General features: G+C 42.1%; 1 protein-coding gene across 1 annotated transcript in view; it reads left to right on the forward strand.

Annotated features, from left to right (window-relative positions):
* Nucleotides 1-20,418, forward strand: part of CERS6 (ceramide synthase 6) — a 384,005-nt gene that overhangs the window by 185,554 nt on the left and 178,033 nt on the right. The gene's annotated exons all lie outside the window — the stretch shown is intronic.

A 20,418-nucleotide genomic window follows, 5' to 3' on the forward strand; every position in this document is an offset into this window, starting at 1 on the left:
GGCCGAACTTCACCTGGCAGCTTGGTTATTTTCATGCTGATTCGGACTCACTGATGCCAAACACTCATTCAGTTACTGGGATGTCGCCAAGATCAGAGAAATGCATTGTATTCCTGTAGAGATGAGTGAATCTGTCTGAGACAAATCAAATTTGTCTTGAATTTTGCAAGAAAAAATAAGATTTGTTGCAAATCCAATTTTTTTGTTGCAATTTTCTTTGTCCGCAAATCACAAAAACGTCAGGATTCCCGTTCTTCCTTATCGGCCCATTTGGTGTTCGTGCAGCACTTTCTAAACCTCATGATAACATACTGGAGGCACCAAAGGCAAAACAGGAACTTTGAAAAAGACCCAAGAGCAGACAGCGGCTATGAGAACCCAGCGGGGAGCTGCATGGAGAAGCTGGGGTTGAGTATTATTTTTTGGATTTTATTTGAGCCTACATTTATTGTATTCTGTTGTCTGGAGAGATCTCTAAATGTTTGATTTGTATGAATAAATTTGATGTGAATTGAATATCTTGGACAAATTCAAACAAACCTGCAAATTCAAATTATAGCAGATTAGCTCATTCTTAAATTCCGGAAATCTTACAGCTTTTACTATATTTTACTTCAAAGTATAAATACGAGTGTCCAATCTGCAACGTTTACTGACCATGTGCCACCCTTACTCTGGCTAAGGAAAAATGATTGGTACAGATAGTCCTTGATACAGTATAATGCAGGTCCCATATATTACATATAGTACAATGCACTCCCCATGGTCCTTCATAGAGTATAATGCAGCCCCCTCAGAGTATACTGCAGCCTCCCACAGAGAGTATAAAGCAGCCCCCTCAGAGAGTATAATGCAGCACCCCTCAGAGTATAATGTAGCCCCCCCACACAGAATAATGCAGCCCATTCAAAGTATTATGTATCCCCCACATACAGTATGATGCAGCCCCGACACAGAGTATAATGCTGCCCTGCACACAGTATAATTCAGCCCCCACAACACACACACAGTAAAGTGCAGCCCCCTCACACATACAGTATAATGCTGCCCCCACACACACAGTATAATGCAGCCCCTACAGAGTATACTGCATGCCCCTAAGAGTATAATGCAGCACTCTCAGAGTATAATGTAGCCCCCTAATGATATAATGCACCACACACAGTATAATGCAGCCCCCAGAGTATAATGTAGCCCCCCCACACACAGTATAGTGCAGTCCCCACACACACAGTTTAGTGCAGCCCCCACATACACAGTATAGTGCAGTCCCCCACACACAGTATAGTGCAACCCCCCACATACACAATATAGTGCAACTGCCACATACACAGTATAGTGCAGCCCCCCACACAGTATAGTTCAGTCCCCCACACACTCCATAATCCATACACACACTCACACACTATAATGCATTCACACACACAAACCTCTCCTCCTCATTCCCCAGCTGCTCTGGCATCTGCAAAGTGTCTCCTCGGCTCCACTGCCAGCACACACTGCTGAGTCAGAGTCAGAGGGGGAGTGATGGAGGAGAGCATCACGTGACGCTGTCTCCTCCATCACTGCTTTTTAACTTTATCGTTATCTATGATGCCGATAAGTTGAATGAAGGATGCGGGGGTAGGAGGGGCGATGCGGCGCTAGGCCCCTCTTACTCAGTGGCCCCATAGCGGATGGCTGTGGACCCCTAGAGGAGACAGGGCCCTACGTGGCTGACTAGTGATATAGAAAGCTTTGGGAAGAGAGCAAAGCTGCAATGGTGAATTGTTAAAATGACTTATTTCAGATCGATATACTGTCCATATTCACTTTAGGCTCGAAATGATTAGTAAATATGGATAATTTCTTAAGTGTCTCTTCTATTGACACTTGCATTAAGTAGCTCATTAGCACCAAATACTAAAAGGAGAGTCAGTCACTTGGGGACGGGGTCATTGAGTTCTTTTTTAATCTTCAAACTGGCGATATTTTTGCTGAAAGCTTCTCTCCAGATCTGTCGCCATTTTGTTCTTGCACTGAGTAGTTGGGGGAGAAGATTTCACAGCGGTTGGACCCACAGCAGTGACAGTCAATTCTAGTGAGATTTCCTCAATATCTTTCTTGGTTTATTCTTCTTTCTTAGTTACAATTAATTATGCAAGAAAATAGAGAACAGGATCCCCAGAGCCATCTGATGGAGGTAGCAATCCTATAGGTAGTATTGACCCTTTCAAAGGAATCTGTTAGCAGGATCAACCCTCCTAAGCCATTTATATGGGCAGGTAGGTCATCATAGGAAGCTGAAATGACATCTTGATAAATGCATTCTGATGTCTTATTCCTGAAAAATCCACATTTTTCTTAATATGTAAATAAGCTGTTAAGATCTATGGGCCGGAAATAGATCTTCTTGAGAGCCTATTTTAAAAGAAAGAGGTTGTTACCAGCATAAGCCATGTAATGACTGTCAGTCGGCTCTCCTGATCTACATGTCTCACACTGGTAATGACTAGTGATGAGCGAGAATGCTCGTTACTCGATTTTCCGAGCATGCTCGGGTTTTCTCAGAGTATCTTGGGCGTGCTCGTAAATTATGTCTGAGTCCCCGTAGCTGCATGATTTGCAGCTGCTAGACAGCCTGAATACAACTGAGGATTCCCTAACAAACAGGCAATCCCTGCATCTATTCAGGCAGTCTAGCAGCCACAATCATGCAGCTGCGGGAAATCAAACATAATCTCCGAGCACATCCAAAATACTTGAGAAAACCCAAGCATGCTCGGAAAATTCGAGTAACAAGCATACTCACTCATCACTAGTAATGACCCCTTTCATTTAAGATAATCTCTGGAGGCAGATTCTCAGAGAGATATATGTCTGGCCCATATTCACGGCTTTGGAGGTTTGTCCTAGTGACAGATTCCTTTTAAAGAGTCTTGCCACAAGACGTAGGTTGTACAGCCAAACCAGAATTTTTGGCAAAAGGAAAACCACTTCACATTTGTAGGCAGTAGTTTTGGGGTTCTTGCCCCTCTACAATGCAAATTAGGGGCAAGAACCCGAAAACAACCAACAGCAAACAGAGGTATTTTTCTTTTGGCGAAAAGTCTGGCATGGCTTTATAGGATTACTACCTTCGATAGGTGGGACTGGAAATCTTGTTCTCTGATCTTCTTCGGCTGTCTCAGTGACCCTTTACAGCTCTATGATGTATATACTGTGTATGTATATATATATATATATATATATATATTTATATATACAGTATATATATATGAGCACCAGCCACTTTGTCTCCCTGACTAATACACAAATCATGCTGATTGCAGCCTACAGCTTCTGCACCGATGCAATTAGATGCAGGAGCCTGACACACGGCCATATTCCTGCTATAACTTCTAGGATCGGTATTGTCAAACATTCCAGCAGTTTAAACCCTAGGATGTGTGACAGCTGCACATGAGGATTTATACAGAGGGAGAGTGCTCCCTCTGTCAGCCCATCAGGACCCCTGCAGCACAATCATGGGGTGCCAATGTGTTGCTTTGGCCCAAAGGTGGGGTCTGATAGGCTCCCTGTCAGTCTTACCCTGACATGAGGAAGTAATGCATTGTAGTACCTAAGTAGTACAGTGTATTATCAATGTGATACAGAATTACATATTCTAGTCCCCTAATAAGTATTATAAAAAAAATATTTGTACGTGTTTAAAAAATCAAAATACATAAAAATTTCCAGTTTTCCCAATAAAAATTGTTTAAGCAAACACACCACAAAATATATTTGGTAACACTGCATCTATAATTACCCATACTATGAAATAAAACAAGAACTTGTTATATTAAAATAAGCCCTTTCAACAACAAAATTAAAGAGTTATGGGTTTATGGCTCAAAATGTGATGCCAAAAAAAATGTGTATATACTTTTACTTCACTATGTAATCACAGGGAAACGAGTAATGTCTCTGGCATTATTGGTAATTTTAGCATTAGCGATTATGCTACAATATTTACAGATATGGGTACCGGAAAGTATAATTACATAACTAGCCATATGTTCCATACAGGACCCTACAAGACGACAACCTTACGGCTTTATTTTACTTAGTGGGTCACGAGTACTGTTTAAAGTGAACCCGACAGCGCTCCTAACTTTCTTCTGTTTTACTCATTATTCATATTTTCCCCTACATTACGATAAATCCCCACATTTCATCCTTCCTCCAAGAAATGGAGGACTACAAGGTGTTAGTTAAACCCCCATGTCAATAGTGTATGCCAGTTGTCTAGCTACTGAAACATTTCCAGGAGGAATAACAGAGGATCACCAAAACTCAAGATAGTTTATTGCAAGTATTCACACAAACATAAGAAAACCAACATCTCACCACACCTGTGATGGCTTCATCCAGGGTGATCGGCAGATTGAACAGAGCGTGTCAATATATTCCGGTGAGAAAAGCCATCACTCCATCCATCTTGAGAAAGCTCTGTGTTTATTATAACTTTATTCCATATCTGCCAAAGCCACTGAGCAAAGGTCATCAAACAGCTAACGCATTTCGGAAGTACTTATCCATAGCTGTGAATAAAGAAGGTGACTTCCGAAACGCGTTAGGTGTTTCATGACTTTTGTTCAGTGGTTTTCGCACGTGTGGAATAAAGTTATAATAAACACTTAGTTTTCTCGCGAAGGATGGCTTTTCTTTTACCGGAATGTTTACGTGAACAGACTGCAAGATTGCCAATTCTGTTTTGGATATTGGTGTTCTTGGACATTTTGATGTGTAAGAGTTAACAGTTTTCCTATTAAGCCTTTTGGAAAATGAATTGCTGAATAGAGCTATTGAGCACAATACTTAGCTGATCAAATAAATTAGACACAGAATCCTCAAACCTCGCTTTTAATTCTTCTCCTGACAGCAAGGACACCGATGTGACGGGAGCGTCCTCGGTCTGTAATTGTCACTTTGCTGCCTGTAACCTAATACAATGGAGCAGTCGCCAGTGTCAGTTCCTACTAATCTTGTTAATCCAAATGCGTCTGAAGTCTGAGCTCTAGGAAAAGTGATGTAAACATTCACAATGGCGACGCGTGAGCCGACCCGTTACACTGTCACTGTCTATGGCAGCCACCACACACAGCCAGACAGATAACCGCGACAAAGGAGATACAACAGGATTTTATCAGCACGGTTCGGGTGGCGAATGAATTGAATATAATCAATCTTCTGCTGACTCCGCCATGTGCACAGCTTTACTGGAGGACTATGCGGAGCGTTAATGGAAGATAGAAAATTGAGGAGCAGGGTTAGGCAACAATCTGCCATGTTGTCTCAGATGTGCGAGTGGGATATATGTGAAATGGATCCAGGCCGAAGATGACTGCAAAAGTGGCATTGTGCGGGCTGCCATCGCCCGCGGCAAGATAACTATTGTGCCCGCAGGACAAGTAATAATTCTTCTATGCTGTGACTTTGGCGAGAACAAAGTTCACTTGGTGCAGTGGCAACATCACAGCGCAATACAAGTAAATGGGGTTTGCGATGCCGAAGGTACTGTGACCACAACAAACAAGTCGCAAAAATACCACTCAGCAAACTGGTGTCACAGCTAGGTGTGGTTCATAATCCTGTGAGGTCAAAGTTCAGACATGCCATAAATGTCAATATTGCTTGAAAAAGTTATGACAGTTGTGAGACAGTGAGGGAAATTATATGCAAGGGTGGTATCCCATAGAATATGCTTAGACACATGCTGAAGAGCTGCAGTGCATTGTAGTCACAGCTACGGCTAGGGTTATCATTCAAAATTAAAGTAAGTGTGGACCGGGTCAAGTCATTTGACCAAGTTAGTTTAGGAGAACCTAACTTGGGCTTTTACTTTTAGAGAGATCTGTAGGATGGTAGTGGGACGGATCTCTCCCTCCAGCCCGGGTCCTACAAGTGGCCCATGGCCACGGTTTTCATTTAAACCTGCAGTTAGGGTTTGGGTGTGTCAATTTTGCGTTGAATTTCCCTTGTAGCAGAGCTGAAGGTGTTGTAGACGTATGCCTGGCTGTGTGAAGCTAACGCAGACCAGAGCCAGCGACATAGGCAACCGATAAACCTTACGGGAAGTGCAAGTGCCAGTGGCACAAGACTTTATTTACCTGTTCCCATCTGTGATCTGGAGGTCAGTAATTTCAGGTGTGCAGTATTTGGACATTAAAGGACGTCTACCTAAATTTGGTGGGTTACTGTCTCACTAAATTTACTGGCAGAAATGCCGCTGCCTTACACAGTGCACAAAGTATGTGGCCATGACAATCTCAGCTGTGTTACATCTCATCACTAGGGATTGAGCCTACTGGTTGTCTTCCATGTGCGCTGCTTGGTGCATAGTCAAATAAAATACATGATTCTAGAGGTCGTACAGTGTTTGCTATCTTACTTTTTAATTGCCTCCGGGCTAGCAGAGGTTGGACACCCATCGATCTTAAAGGGATTTTCCCACGATACTAAGTTATCCTATATTCACAAAGAAAGCTGCATGTGCTATAGCAGTTGCAATGAATGGAGCAGAGGTTGAGCGTGCATAACTCCACTACTTTCAAGATGAAACTCTGCAGAGATGAGTTCCACATTTGGGATTACTCTATGTCTCAGAAGGTGAGACCCTTATTGATTAGTACAATATCTCCTATCCCTGGGAATATATAGAGGATAATTAGCTATCTTTGGGACTAAACTTGTATTGCAATGGCATAGCCTAGCAGTATACCATAACATTATCTGATAGGAAAACTTTTTTTCACTCAGTTTGCAACTAGTTCTAAAGTTCTAAGCATGCAGGGATTTGTAATGCGTGATGGGGCATTTACGTTGCAAGATAATCGCGAACAAGCCTTGTTAAAAACTCTCGTTTCACAATTATCTTGCCGCGTAAACAGGCTGCCGAACACCCGGTGAACACTAAAATGCTCGTTCATTGGGTGAAATGATCTTTTGTGCAACATAAGTCCCGTGTAAACAGGACTCGCCGGGAACTATGGAAGCCTACGCACACTGAGGGCGTTGGTGTGGATCGCTCAGTGTGCATCATTTGCTTTTGTCTGCCAGTGTAAACAGGCTCACAAATGACAGTGACAGCCGATCGGTAAACTTTACTGATTGGTGGTCGTTTCGTGCCGCTGGTTGATTTATGTAAATGGACCCTAAGTTGCTAAGATCCCTTGTGCAGATCTCATTTACAAACACTTATTCTGTAGTTTTAGTTCACTTTTTACTTTGTAGCATACTCTTTAGTTTTTACATCACGCCTGCTGTGTTTTCATGCTGTTCAGTCAGGAGGCTGATGATGTACATGAGAATACACTTTACAGAAATAGAATTGTGTGTTAGTGGGAATTTCATGTTGTTAATATTTTTTTTGTGTGTTTTTGTAAGAGTATGTTTATATTGCTGTGGCTGTTTTGGTGCTAGGAATGACAGCTTATACATAAGAGCAGAGGAGGAATGACTACAATAGCTTAATGGTAGAGTGGAGCAAAATAATTAGCAGAATCCTGATCCAGCGGCCATGCCAGTAGTCTGTGGTCACTAGACCCGAGCCCTACGAACATCTTACTACCTGTCTACTTTCCTGACTCCTCTTCTGATCTGTAGGCCCCCCGACACCATTGCTTTGGCGTGAAGAATGCATGATGTTACATGGCCCATTAAAGGGACACAAAAGATGTAGGAAGAGGTTCACAAGGCATTGATCCACCTGCCACGGATTACCGCTGAGGCCTTTGGTTCAGGGTTCTGTGAATCTTTTTGCACAGCTCTACTTGAAGAGAATGTATAATTCGAAAATAAATTGTTGTTTAAAAGAAACCTATCACCGGTTTTCGAGTTTCTGAACAAATGCAACCACCTTTATCTGCTCCTGAACTGTGTTCCACAAACGTGTCTATCATATCCTGACTTCCCCTGTTTACCCACCAAAATACCATTTTAATTACTTCTGCATTTAAATTAGGATGGTCCCATCCGATGGACGTCCTTCCTGTGGTGTGTGACGTCCGTCTGGTGCGAGTCTGAGCTGCAAGTAAGACAGCACCCCGAGAAACCCCGAGACCCATTACGCCTATACAGGGATCTGGAATTACAGCAGAGCCCAAGAGTTAGCTGCCTACAAGAGCAGCGGACCGGAGCAGGACGGTCACCAGAAAGGGATTAATAAACGGGACTGAAATCGTAGTCAGGGGTCCAAGTCAAAACCAGGCGGGCAGCAGAGGTACAAAATCAGCAGGCTGAAGCAGAGTCAAAACCCAGGACAAGGTCAGAGTCACCGGGAGAGCAGCAGAGGTACAAAATTGGCAGGCTGAAGCAGAGTCAAAATCCAGGCCAAGGTCAGAGTCACTGGGAGAGCAACAGAGGTACAAAATCGGCAGGTTGAAGAGGGGTTAGAAATCCAGGCAAAGGTCGGAGTCAAGAATAGCAAATTAAACACTAGCACACTGCGGAAACCAATTCTATATCTGGCGGCCTGCAGGACAGGCTCCAAAGTATTTGAAGGATAAGGCTATCCCTCACAATCTCACCATCTGATGACCTCATCTGGACCGCCCCCAGAACCAGGCCAGATGGCGATGCACCAACCCCTTCACCTCTGACAGAGGAGTGGAGCCTGCGCCCACCAGATGCCTGCGCAGGAGCCCCTTCTTTGTCACCATCACCCATGGGAGAACCACGGTGATGCCCATTGACAGAGGCATTCATCAAAGGAGCGGACCCACATGAGGACATAGCCCTCCTATTACCGGCACCACCAGTCGAAGGAGTCCGACTCCTCCCAGTGGCCAAGGCAGGAACAGCAGCCCCCGAGTCCGATGGTGACGTGACAGTCCGGCGCCTCCCAGTGGCCGAGGCATGAACAGCAGCCCCCGAGTCCGACGGTGACGTGACATGGTGTCTGTTCCTCCTCTCTGCTCCTAATCGATTGCCGTCCTCTGGCTCTGATTGCTGTCGATGACATTTGTTCAAAGGCTCAATGTAAATATTTTCATGCCCATAAATGAAAAAGAATTCAACCAGAAGAATAATGTTTGCAGCTTTCAGAGCACCGAGGCTCCTTCTTCAGGCAGGATTACAAATGAGTTACAGAAACTTGAGCACAACTTTTAAGAGATGTTACAACAGGACATTTGGGCATAGGGTGGATGAGGTGATGCCTCCTAGAGATAAGACAAGGAGATCAAATTATTGTTACAAATGGAGAGGTGGTGGGAGTGATGGCTTAGTGATCTGGAGTCAGTCTGGTGGAGGTGTGCGCTGTTTCCATGTAGTGAGTCATAAATCCAGGGTTGATGAACTTCCTTATCAGTTTGAACTCTCAGATTTTTCTCAGATGACCTCTCAGTATTAAAATAAAAGTATAAATATTCACTATAAAATTTGAGAGTCCTCAGTGGTTGATACCTTTTAATGGCTAACTGAAAAGATGGTGACAAATAGCCGCCTTCCAGACTACTCAGGCCTCTTCATCAGGCATAGACTAATACAAAATCTGAAGAATCACATATTTATACACAACAGGGCACAGAAGTAATGCAATAGATAAGACAAATGACGTGATGCAGAACTATCATTATGGGAGAGGGATAAACAGTTGTAGCAGTAAATATTGGAACAGTTCATAGATGAGGAGTGTAAAAGTTTTATTGTCCTGTGATTGCGGTTTGGTTCTGAGTTGTGATGCCCCCTAATGGTCTGAGGAGCACATTCCCTAGTTGATGTAGAAAGACATGTGTTCTATAATAGGTAGATTCACCCTTGCTTGTTCAGAGACTCAGAAACTGAGTTCCATTTAAGTCATACTTTAATGTTAAATGTATTTTTTTATTTGAGATTTTTCCTATTTTCCATATCACATATTCAAAAAATAAAATCTTGCAATTTTCACTGGCCACTAGGTTTAATATTAGACTCCTACTTCATGTTGTGCAATAGGCTGACTCAAACCCTACTGAATTGTATTAAAGTAATTAATGGGCATGCTCTAATCAGGAAAAAGATCATTGTGATGGAAGGGGGAAGAGGTGAGCTGTGACATCAACTACTGTGAATGGTGTATCCTGTGTTATCTACTGTATAAAGATGTGTTACCTTTCATTGTAATACTATTTGTCACATTAATGAGACTGCTGAAAAGACATCTGTAAATTAGTTTTAGAGAACTTTGCCTATAACACTCTCTAGATCTTCACATGGAAAATTACTACCTTTCAAAAGGAACAAAACCGTGTACTAAAATGTGGCCCGGCCGTATGTGATTATACAATACTCTATCAGGAGACGTTTGTGCTATATGTGTCTACGTTTGGCCACCTTGTGGCTGTGCTGAGGATTACAGCCTGTCTATGGATTTATTAGCATGCTGCAATAATGTGTTAAATTAGTTCCAGGAGAGATTTGAGTCCTTGACAAAATACAAAATAAAAGCTAATGGTGGAGACATCAGTATAGTTTAGCAGCTCAGTTGCATTGTGAAGCTGCGGTGCTAATAGCCTGGAAACAATGTTCCTGTCTCTTTATTCCCTTTTATTTTTATTAATATGTTTTTTTTCATCACGTCTGGTCACTGAGTATTATGTCCATCCATGCTTAGTAAAATGATAAATTCCGGTTCCATGTGAAAGACATTTCTGCATTTATTTCTGGTGTAACTGGACCATGGTCTGTTGAATCATGAATCGTAATGAGTCATTTGTCATTTTCTTCATGAAGGACATAGTGAGACATGCCGTCACTTACTTTTAACGTGTCGGGGGGGGGGGGGTCAGAAAAAACATCTAAAAGCTTAATGTCTAATGTTATAGCATTTCACTTAGTATTATAATATTTCATGAGTTTCCTGCACCCCATCACTGCTTGCGCTCCCATTATATGTCTGTAAAATCCATATTGCCCCCCATTTCATCCATGTATCATGTCACTGTCAATGCTATGTGCCATTACAGAACACCCTGTGACTATCACATAGTCAGCGGACCTTCTAATAAAGCTGATGACCCCTTTTAATAAGAGAAGCCCATGGACGTTAGTGAGCACAGTGCTTGTTCAGCGCCATTATGGTGTATTATCCAATGGTTTTGTATGATCGAATGCTGCAACATCTTAACAAATTAGTACAATAATGTCCTGTCCTATGTGACCCAACGGCAGCAGTCTGAGGCTTTCTGTATTTACTGTAGCTACCTATTCCTATGCTTTTATTGCAATCCCAGCGCAGTAGAAGAATTGGCATAGGAGGAACTCACAGTTGCAACTGTAACTATAATGGTCACTGTGATTAGGGAAAAAACATTCAAGTTACCTTGTATTTATCAAAAATGTGAACATTTTGCATGTTTTACCGTGATTTTCTTAAGAAAATTCTGTGGTTCAGGTTTAAGTTCGGCTAAAGTTCTGGTGCCCGAACCGAACTTTGGCCTAAAGATGGTAGGGGACCAGAAACCGAACTTCCACAGGTCTTCTCATTCCTAATTCCTTCCGTTAATGATGCAAACAAAAGCACAAGTGCCCCACTGATTATTATGGGGTCTGTCTGGGTTCTGTTTTGTGTCAGCTTTTGAATGGAAAGAAAGACCGGCATACAGAACTTTTTTTTTTACCTTTGTAAAAACTTGGACAAAACAGACCCCATAATAATCTGTGGAACCCTCTGCTTATGCTTGCGTAACAGGCAAATGGATATTATTGCAAATGAATTCCCTTTATTGCTCTAAACAGAACAGACAAAAGAAATGTAGGGAAATGTCAATTTAGCATTACTTTAATTATGCCAGTATTTTGGTAAAATGCAATACATGTGGTTGAGTAATAAGGGCATCCATACTGGGTTAGTGCAAGGGAGTGTTGACAATGCACGGGTTAGGGGGATAGAATATACTGTACCTGCCTTACTCATGTGCTGACAACCCACTCGATGCCAAAGTTATACAGCAGTATAATTAGTATTTATATTTTTAGCAAACCTTGGGTGCCAGGCTGCTAGTGATGCCCTATATGTCTGGAACTTTCCATGTCCTATCTTTTACATAAAACCTGTAGAAAAGTAGAAAAACACGGACTTGCCACTTTTAAGTTGAAAAAGATTTTGGTGCACATTTTAGTCTTCTATGTTTAGAGACTTTCCGTGAAGTTTCTTTTTTTGCCTTCGGCTTAGCGACTTCATGGATGAACGATCTGTTGGATGATCCGTCTTGTGCTAGCTTAGATATGTCCACCAGGGTGTTTCCGCCGTTATCTTGATTGTATCAAGCCATCAGGTTGCTGGTCTTCGTCTTCACTTTGTTTCTTCAATTCTTCTGACCATGATGTCCTTCTCCAGTGATTTCTCTCTTTGTATAATGTGTCCAAGGTAGGAAAGTCGTAGCTCAGTGATCCTTGCTTCAAGTGACATGTCTGGCTTGATTTGTTCCAAAATTGTTTGTTCTTCTTACCATCCATGGTATTAATAACATCCTTCTCCAGAACTGTATTTCAAAGGCGTTGATTCTTAAAAGCAAACAAGATTTTAGGATGCATAAAAAGAGAGATAAAATCCTGCGATCCCAACGTATTATTACCACTGTATATACAGTGCCTTGCGAAAGTATTCGGCCCCCTGGAACTTTTCAACCTTTTCCCACATATCATGCGTCAAACATAAAGATACCAAATGGAATTTTTTTGGTGAAGAATCAACAAGTGGGACACAATTGTGAAGTTGAACGAAATTTATTGGTTATTTAAAATTTTTGTGGAAATACAAAAACTGAAAAGTGGGGCGTGCAATATTATTCAGCCCCTTTACTTTCAATGCAGCAAACTCACTCCAGAAGTTCATTGTAGATCTCTAAATGATCCAATGTTGTCCTAAATGACTAATGATGTTAAATATAATCCACCTGTGTGTAATCAAGTCTCCGTATAAATGCACCTGCTCTGTGATAGTCTCAGGGTTCTGTTTGAAGCACAGAGAGCATCATGAAGACCAAGGAACACAACAGGCAGGTCCGTGATACTGTTGTGGAGAAGTTTATAGCCGGATTTGGATACAAAATTATTTCCAAAACATTAAACATCCGAAGGAGCACTGTGCAAGCGATCATATTGAAATGGAAGGAGTATCATACCACTGCAAATCTACCAAGACCCCGCCGTCCCTCTAAACTTTCATCTCAAACAAGGAGAAGATTGATCAGAGATGCAGCCAAGAGGCCCATGATCACTCTGGATGAACTGCAGAGATTTACAGCTGAGGTGGGACAGTCTGTCCATAGGACAACAATCAGTCATACACTGCACAAATCTGGCCTTTATGGAAGAGTGGCAAGAAGAAAGCCATTTCTCAAAGATATCCATAAAAAGTGAAATTTAAAGTTTGCAGCCAGCTACCTGCGAGACACAGCAAACATGTGGAAGAATGTGCTCTGGTCAGATGAAACCAAAATCGAACTTTTTGGCCACAATGCCAAACGATATGTTTGGCGTAAAGGCAACACTGCTCATCACCCTAAACACACCATCCCCACTGTCAAACATGGTGGTGGCAGCATCATGGTTTGGGCCTGCTTTTCTTCAGCAGGGACAGAGAAGATGGTTAAAATTGATGGGAAGATGGATGGAGCCAAATACAGGACCATTCTTGAAGAAAATCTGTTGGAGTCTGCAAAAGACCTGATAGTTGTTACAGAGATTTGTCTTCCAACAAGACAATGATCCCAAACATAAAGCAAAATCTACAATGGAATGGTTCACAAATAAACGTATCCTGATGTTAGAATGGCCAAGTCAAAGTCCAGACCTGAATCCATTCGAGAATCTGTGGAAAGAGCTGAAAACTGCTGTTCACAAACGATCTCCATCAGACCTCACTGAGCTCGAGCTGTTTGCCAAGGAAGAATGGGCAAGAATTTCAGTCTCGATGTACAAAACTGATAGAGACATACCACAAGCGACTTGCAGCTGTAATCGTGGCAAAAGGTGGCACAACAAAGTATTAATTTAAAGGGGCCGAATAATATTGCACGCCCCACTTTTCAGTTTTTGTATTTCCTCAAAAATTTAAAATAACCAATAAATTTTGTTCAACTTCACAATTGTGTCCCACTTGTTGATTCTCCACCAAAAATTTAAATTTGGTATCTTTATGTTTGAAGCATGATATGTGGGAAAAGGTTGAAAAGTTCCAGGGGGCCGAATACTTTCGCAAGGCACTGTATGACTGGTGAGGCCACATCTAAAATACGGGATCTAGTTTTGGGCTTCACATTTTAAAAAGGATATTCAGAAGTTAGAGTCAGTTCAAAGACAGGCAACTATATTATTACTAGGGATGGAAGATCTCTCATATGACGAGAGGTTGGAAAAGTTGGACTTGTTTAGTTTAGAAAAAAGACGCCTCAGAGGAGATCTCATTTACATGTATAAATATATGTGTGGTCAGTACATTACACTGGCACATGACTTCTTCCTTCCAAAGACCGTACTGAGAACCACTCATTATGGGTGAAAGAAAGGCGATTCCAGCAGCTAAATTGGAAAGGGTTCTTTACAGTTAGAGCAGTCAGACTATGGAATGTCCGACCATAACAGGTAGTAATGGTATGATGGACCGTGGCCTTTTTTCAACCTATATAACTATGTACCTATGTCTTATTTCTTTAACTTTCTTCTGTCTTGTTCCTTGAATTATACCCTCTTTAACTTGCTATTTGCTCTTTTTAATGGGATCATTCCTCTTCATCAGCATTCTGCCAGCACTGAAGGTGCTGGATCATCCTTTCTTATCATGTCTCAGTATTCTTTGCACCAAATGAGATCAAGGTGTCTGATAGTACAGTGACCATTTAGCATTGGCCCTTATGGCTTACCATCCTGGTTTATTCTTGCTATAACTTATCCTTTTTGTTCTTGATTTTTTTGGCTACATGATGTTGGGTAATATTTCTTAAAGAGGTTGTCCACTACTTTTACATTGATGTTCTATTCTCATCAATGTCTGATCGTTTAGGGTCCGACAACCGGTGCCCCTGCCGATCAGTGTTGGCCGTGGTGGCTGCAGGTCAGAAGTACTCATGTGCCGAGCTGCTCCATCTACTTGTAGTGGCCACCGCAGGATACTGCACATACGCTTCTTATTGATGTGAATAGTAGGTGGATGTGCAGTACCCGGCGACGGTCACTACAAGTAGACGGAGCAGCTCGGCACATGAGTACTACCAGCTGGTGGTGGCCACTGCCGACCCCAATAACAGCTGATTAGCGGGGGTGTCGGATCCCGGCCGATCAGATATTGATGCCCTATCCTAAGGATAGGCCATCAGTGTAAAAGTAGTGGACAACCTCTTTAAGTTTGTTGGGAAGCCAAAGACTGTAAAGTGCTTGTCATTAACATTAGTGTACAGCATGGAATATATTTGTCCTATGATAATGGTGTTAGACGTACATATTAAATACACTATGCATAATCTATAACTTGTTAATTTCCCAATTATTGATACCTCCTATCAAAGACTTTAACCCAAAAGATATATTGTTATCTTGTCTTATATAGAAACACAATTTATGTTAGCCTGTCGAATTTTAGACTCCATTTCCCATATGAGTTAACAGCGGCAGGGCCGGACTGGGACAAAAAAGCAGCCCTGCCACGCAGACTCTACCAGCCCACAAACTATAACACTCCTCACCCCAATCAGTGAATTTTTGCTTTACTTTGTCATCCCCTCATCACTCTCCTAAAAGGAGATATTTGAAGACTAGAGTTGAGCGATACCGTCCGATACTTCAAAGTATCGGATCGGAATGGATCGGCCGATCTTAAAAAAAAGTATCGGTATCGCCGATTCCGATACCGGAAGTCCCATTCAAGTCTATGGGACTTCCGGTATCGGAATAAGAAAAATCCTGTTTTTCCCTTGTACAGCCTCTCTGGGGTCTGTACGGGCCTTTCGGGGGGCTGTGCCGGCCTGCCAGGGGGTCTGTGCAGGCTCCGGTGGTCTGTGCCGGCCTGCCGGGGGGCTGTGCCGGCCTGCCAGGGGGGCTGTGCAGGCTCCGGTGGGCTGTGCCGGCCTGCCGGGGGGCTGTGCCGGCCTGCCGGGGGGCTGTGCAGGCTCCGGGGGGCTGTGCCGGCCTGCCGGGGGGCTGTGCAGGCTTCGGGGGTCTGTGCAGGCATCGTCCGATGGGACTACAAGTCCCATCGGGCGATGCCTGCTACCATGACAGTGATTGACACATTAGCCAATGATGGGACAGTAGTAGTCCCATCATCCGGCTAATGTGTTGAATGTAAAAAAAAAAAAAAAAAAAAATTACATGCTACATACATACAACATGCATACTACATACATGCTACATTCATACTACATACTACATACATGCTACATTCATACTACATATATACTACATGCAACATACATACTACATACATACTACATGCAACATACATACTACATATATACTACATGCATGCAACATGCATACTACATGCTACATACATACTACATATATGCTACATACATACTACATATATACTACATGCATGCTACATACATACTACATACATACTACATATATGCTACATACATACTACATGCTACATACATACTACATATATACTACATGCATGCTACATACATACTACATGCTACATACATACTACATATATACTACATACATACCACATACATACTACATACATACTACATACATACTACATGCTACATACATACTACATATATACTACATGCATGCTACATACATACTACATGCTACATACATACTACATATATACTACATACATACCACATACATACTACATACATACTACATACATACTACATGCTACATACATACTACATATATACTACATGCATGCTACATACATACTACATGCTACATACATACTACATATATACTACATACATACTACATACATACTACATGCATGCTACATACATACTACATGCTACATACATACTACATATATACTACATGCATGCTACATACATACTACATGCTACATACATACTACATATATACTACATACATACTACATACATACTACATGCATGCTACATACATACTACATGCTACATACATACTACATATATACTACATGCATGCTACATACATACTACATGCTACATACATACTACATATATACTACATACATACTACATGCATGCTACATACATACTACATGCTACATACATACTACATATATACTACATGCATGCTACATACATACTACATACATACTACATGCTACATACATACCACATATATACTACATACATACTACATACAATACATTCATACAATACATACATAGACATACAGTACATATAACATAGAGTAACATACTTACCAATACTTGTCACATTGTTCCCCGAAGCCATTGTCTTTTACGGAATAAATATTAACATAACAAACCACAAAAATACTCACCCACGATCCGAAGCAGTCCACGAGTGTGTCCCACGACGATCTTGGGTAGAGAACTGCAGCATCAGCTGTTGCTGCCGTTCTCTACGGGCTGCAGGAATCCAATGACGGAAGGTAGGTATCCTTCCGCACTGTATTCCTCCGCCACTTAAAAAAAAAAAAAGTCCCTAGTCTCACTTTATGCCATTGCTGTGTGGCAATGGCATAAAGTGAGACTAGGGACTTTTTTTTTTTTTAAGTGGCGGAGGAATACAGTGCGGAAGGATACCTACCTTCCGTCATTGGATTCCTGCAGCCCGTAGAGAACGGCAGCAACAGCTGATGCTGCAGTTCTCTACCCAAGATCGTCGTGGGACACACTCGTGGACTGCTTCGGATCGTGGGTGAGTATTTTTGTGGTTTGTTATGTTAATATTTATTCCGTAAAAGACAATGGCTTCGGGGAACAATGTGACAAGTATTGGTAAGTATGTTACTCTATGTTATATGTACTGTATGTCTATGTATGTATTGTATGAATGTATTGTATGTGGTATGTATGTAGTATATATGTGGTATGTATGTAGCATGTAGTATGTATGTAGTATGTATGTAGTATATATGTAGTATGTATGTAGCATGTAGTATGTATGTAGCATGCATGTAGTATGTATGTAGTATGTATGTAGTATATATGTAGTATGTATGTAGCATGTAGTATGTATGTAGCATGCATGTAGTATATATGTAGTATGTATGTAGCATGTAGTATGTATGTAGCATGCATGTAGTATGTATGTAGCATGCATGTAGTATGTATGTAGTATGTATGTAGTATATATGTAGTATGTATGTAGCATGTAGTATGTATGTAGCATGCATGTAGTATATATGTAGTATGTATGTAGCATGTAGTATGTATGTAGCATGCATGTAGTATGTATGTAGTATGTATGTAGCATGTAGTATGTATGTAGCATGCATGTAGTATATATGTAGTATGTATGTAGTATGTATGTAGTATATATGTGTTATGTATGTAGTATGCATGTAGTATATATGTGGTATGTATGTAGTATGTATGTAGTATATATGTGGTATGTATGTAGTATGTATGTAGTATGTATGTAGTATGTATGTAGCATGTAGTATGTATGTAGCATGCATGTAGTATGTATGTAGTATTTTTTTTTTTTTTTTTTTTACATTTAACACATTAGCCGGATGATGGGACTACTACTGTCCCATCATTGGCTAATGTGTCAATCACTGTCATGGTAGCAGGCATCGCCAGATGGGACTTGTAGTCCCATCGGACGATGCTTGCACAGACCCCCGGACATCAGCACAGCCCCCCGGCAGGCCGGCACAGCCCCCCGGCAGGCCGGTACAGACCCCCACAGGGTGCACAGACCACCGGCAGGCCGGCACAGCCCCCCGGCAGGCCGGTACAGACCCCCACAGGGTGCACAGACCACCGGCAGGCCGGCACAGCCCCCCGGCAGGCCGGTACAGACCCCCACAGGGTGCACAGACCACCGGCAGGCCGGGACAGCCCCCCGGCAGGCCGGTACAGACCCCGGGCAGTCCACACAGCCCCCCGGCAGGCCGGCACAGCCCCCCGGCAGGCCGGCAGAGACCCCCGGAAGGCCCGAAATGACGGCGCATCATGATGCGCACACACCGCGCATCATGATGACGTCAGGCTGTCAATCAACTTTGAACTTCCGATTCCGATGCCGACTTCCGATTTTGAAAAAATATCAGAAGTCGGTATCGGAATTCCGATACAGCAAGTATCGGCCGATACCCGATACTTGCGGTATCGGAATGCTCAACACTATTGAAGACCCACATATGAATGATGCCACAGTGCGTGTGATCGACCACAGATGCATTTACATGGTGCTCTACAGAGTTCCGATTTTCAGGATCATGAAGGTCCCAGCAGTCGGATCTCCTGGAATTGGAAAGTTATCCCCTGTCCAGAGGAGAGGGGATTACTTGGGATAATCCATTTAAACAACTTTTCCAATATTTTATTTTTATTCGGCCATAGTAATATTAAAAATACTAAACCGATATTGACCCTTGCAAAGTCCAATGTCGACAGGAGAAGTGATACTGTGCAGTTCATACAGGGCCTGCTCCAGGTTTTTGTGGGCCACGGGTGAAAGTCTCAGTGGGCCTCTTTAACATGTACGACAATTTATAATGCACAGATACAGCAAAGAAATATAGGTAGACAATGCCAAAGATTTCACTTCTTACATTACATGACTAATATCTATTGTACATTCTACAATAGGTCAGAAACCAGACAGTATTGTCCTCCATGCACTATTATGGGCACCACATAGAGCTCCATACAGATTAACATGCCCCATATATTGCTCCATACAGTATAATGAGCCTCATATATTGCTCCATACAGTATAGTGAGCTCCATATATTGCTCCATACAGAATAATGAGCCCAATATATTACTCCATACAGTATAATGAGCTCCATATATTGCTCCATACAGTATAATGAGCTCCATATATTGCTCCATACAGTATTATGGGCACCACATAGTCCTCCATACAGTATTATGGGCACCACATAGTCCTCCATACAGTATTATGGGCACCACATAATGCTCCATACAGAATAATGAGCACCATATATTTCTTCATACAGTATTATGGGCACCACATAATTCTCCACACAGAATAATGAGCCCCATATAGTGCTCCATTCAGAATAATGAGCCCCATATATTGCTCCATAAACTGCAATGAGCCCCATATAATGCTCCATACAGAATAATGAGCCCCATATATTGCTCCATACAGAATAATGAGCCCCGTATAATGCTCCATACAGAATAATGAGCCCCATATATTGCTCCATTCAGAAAAATGAGCCCCATATAATGCTCCATACAGAGTAATGAGCCCCATGTAATGCTCCATACAGAATAATGAGCCCCATATAATGCTCCATACAGAA

The sequence above is a fragment of the Dendrobates tinctorius genome, unplaced genomic scaffold (genome assembly GCF_039654945.1).
Source record: "Dendrobates tinctorius isolate UK_male_01 unplaced genomic scaffold, ASM3965494v1 ptg000143l, whole genome shotgun sequence".
NCBI lineage: Eukaryota > Metazoa > Chordata > Amphibia > Anura > Dendrobatidae > Dendrobates > Dendrobates tinctorius.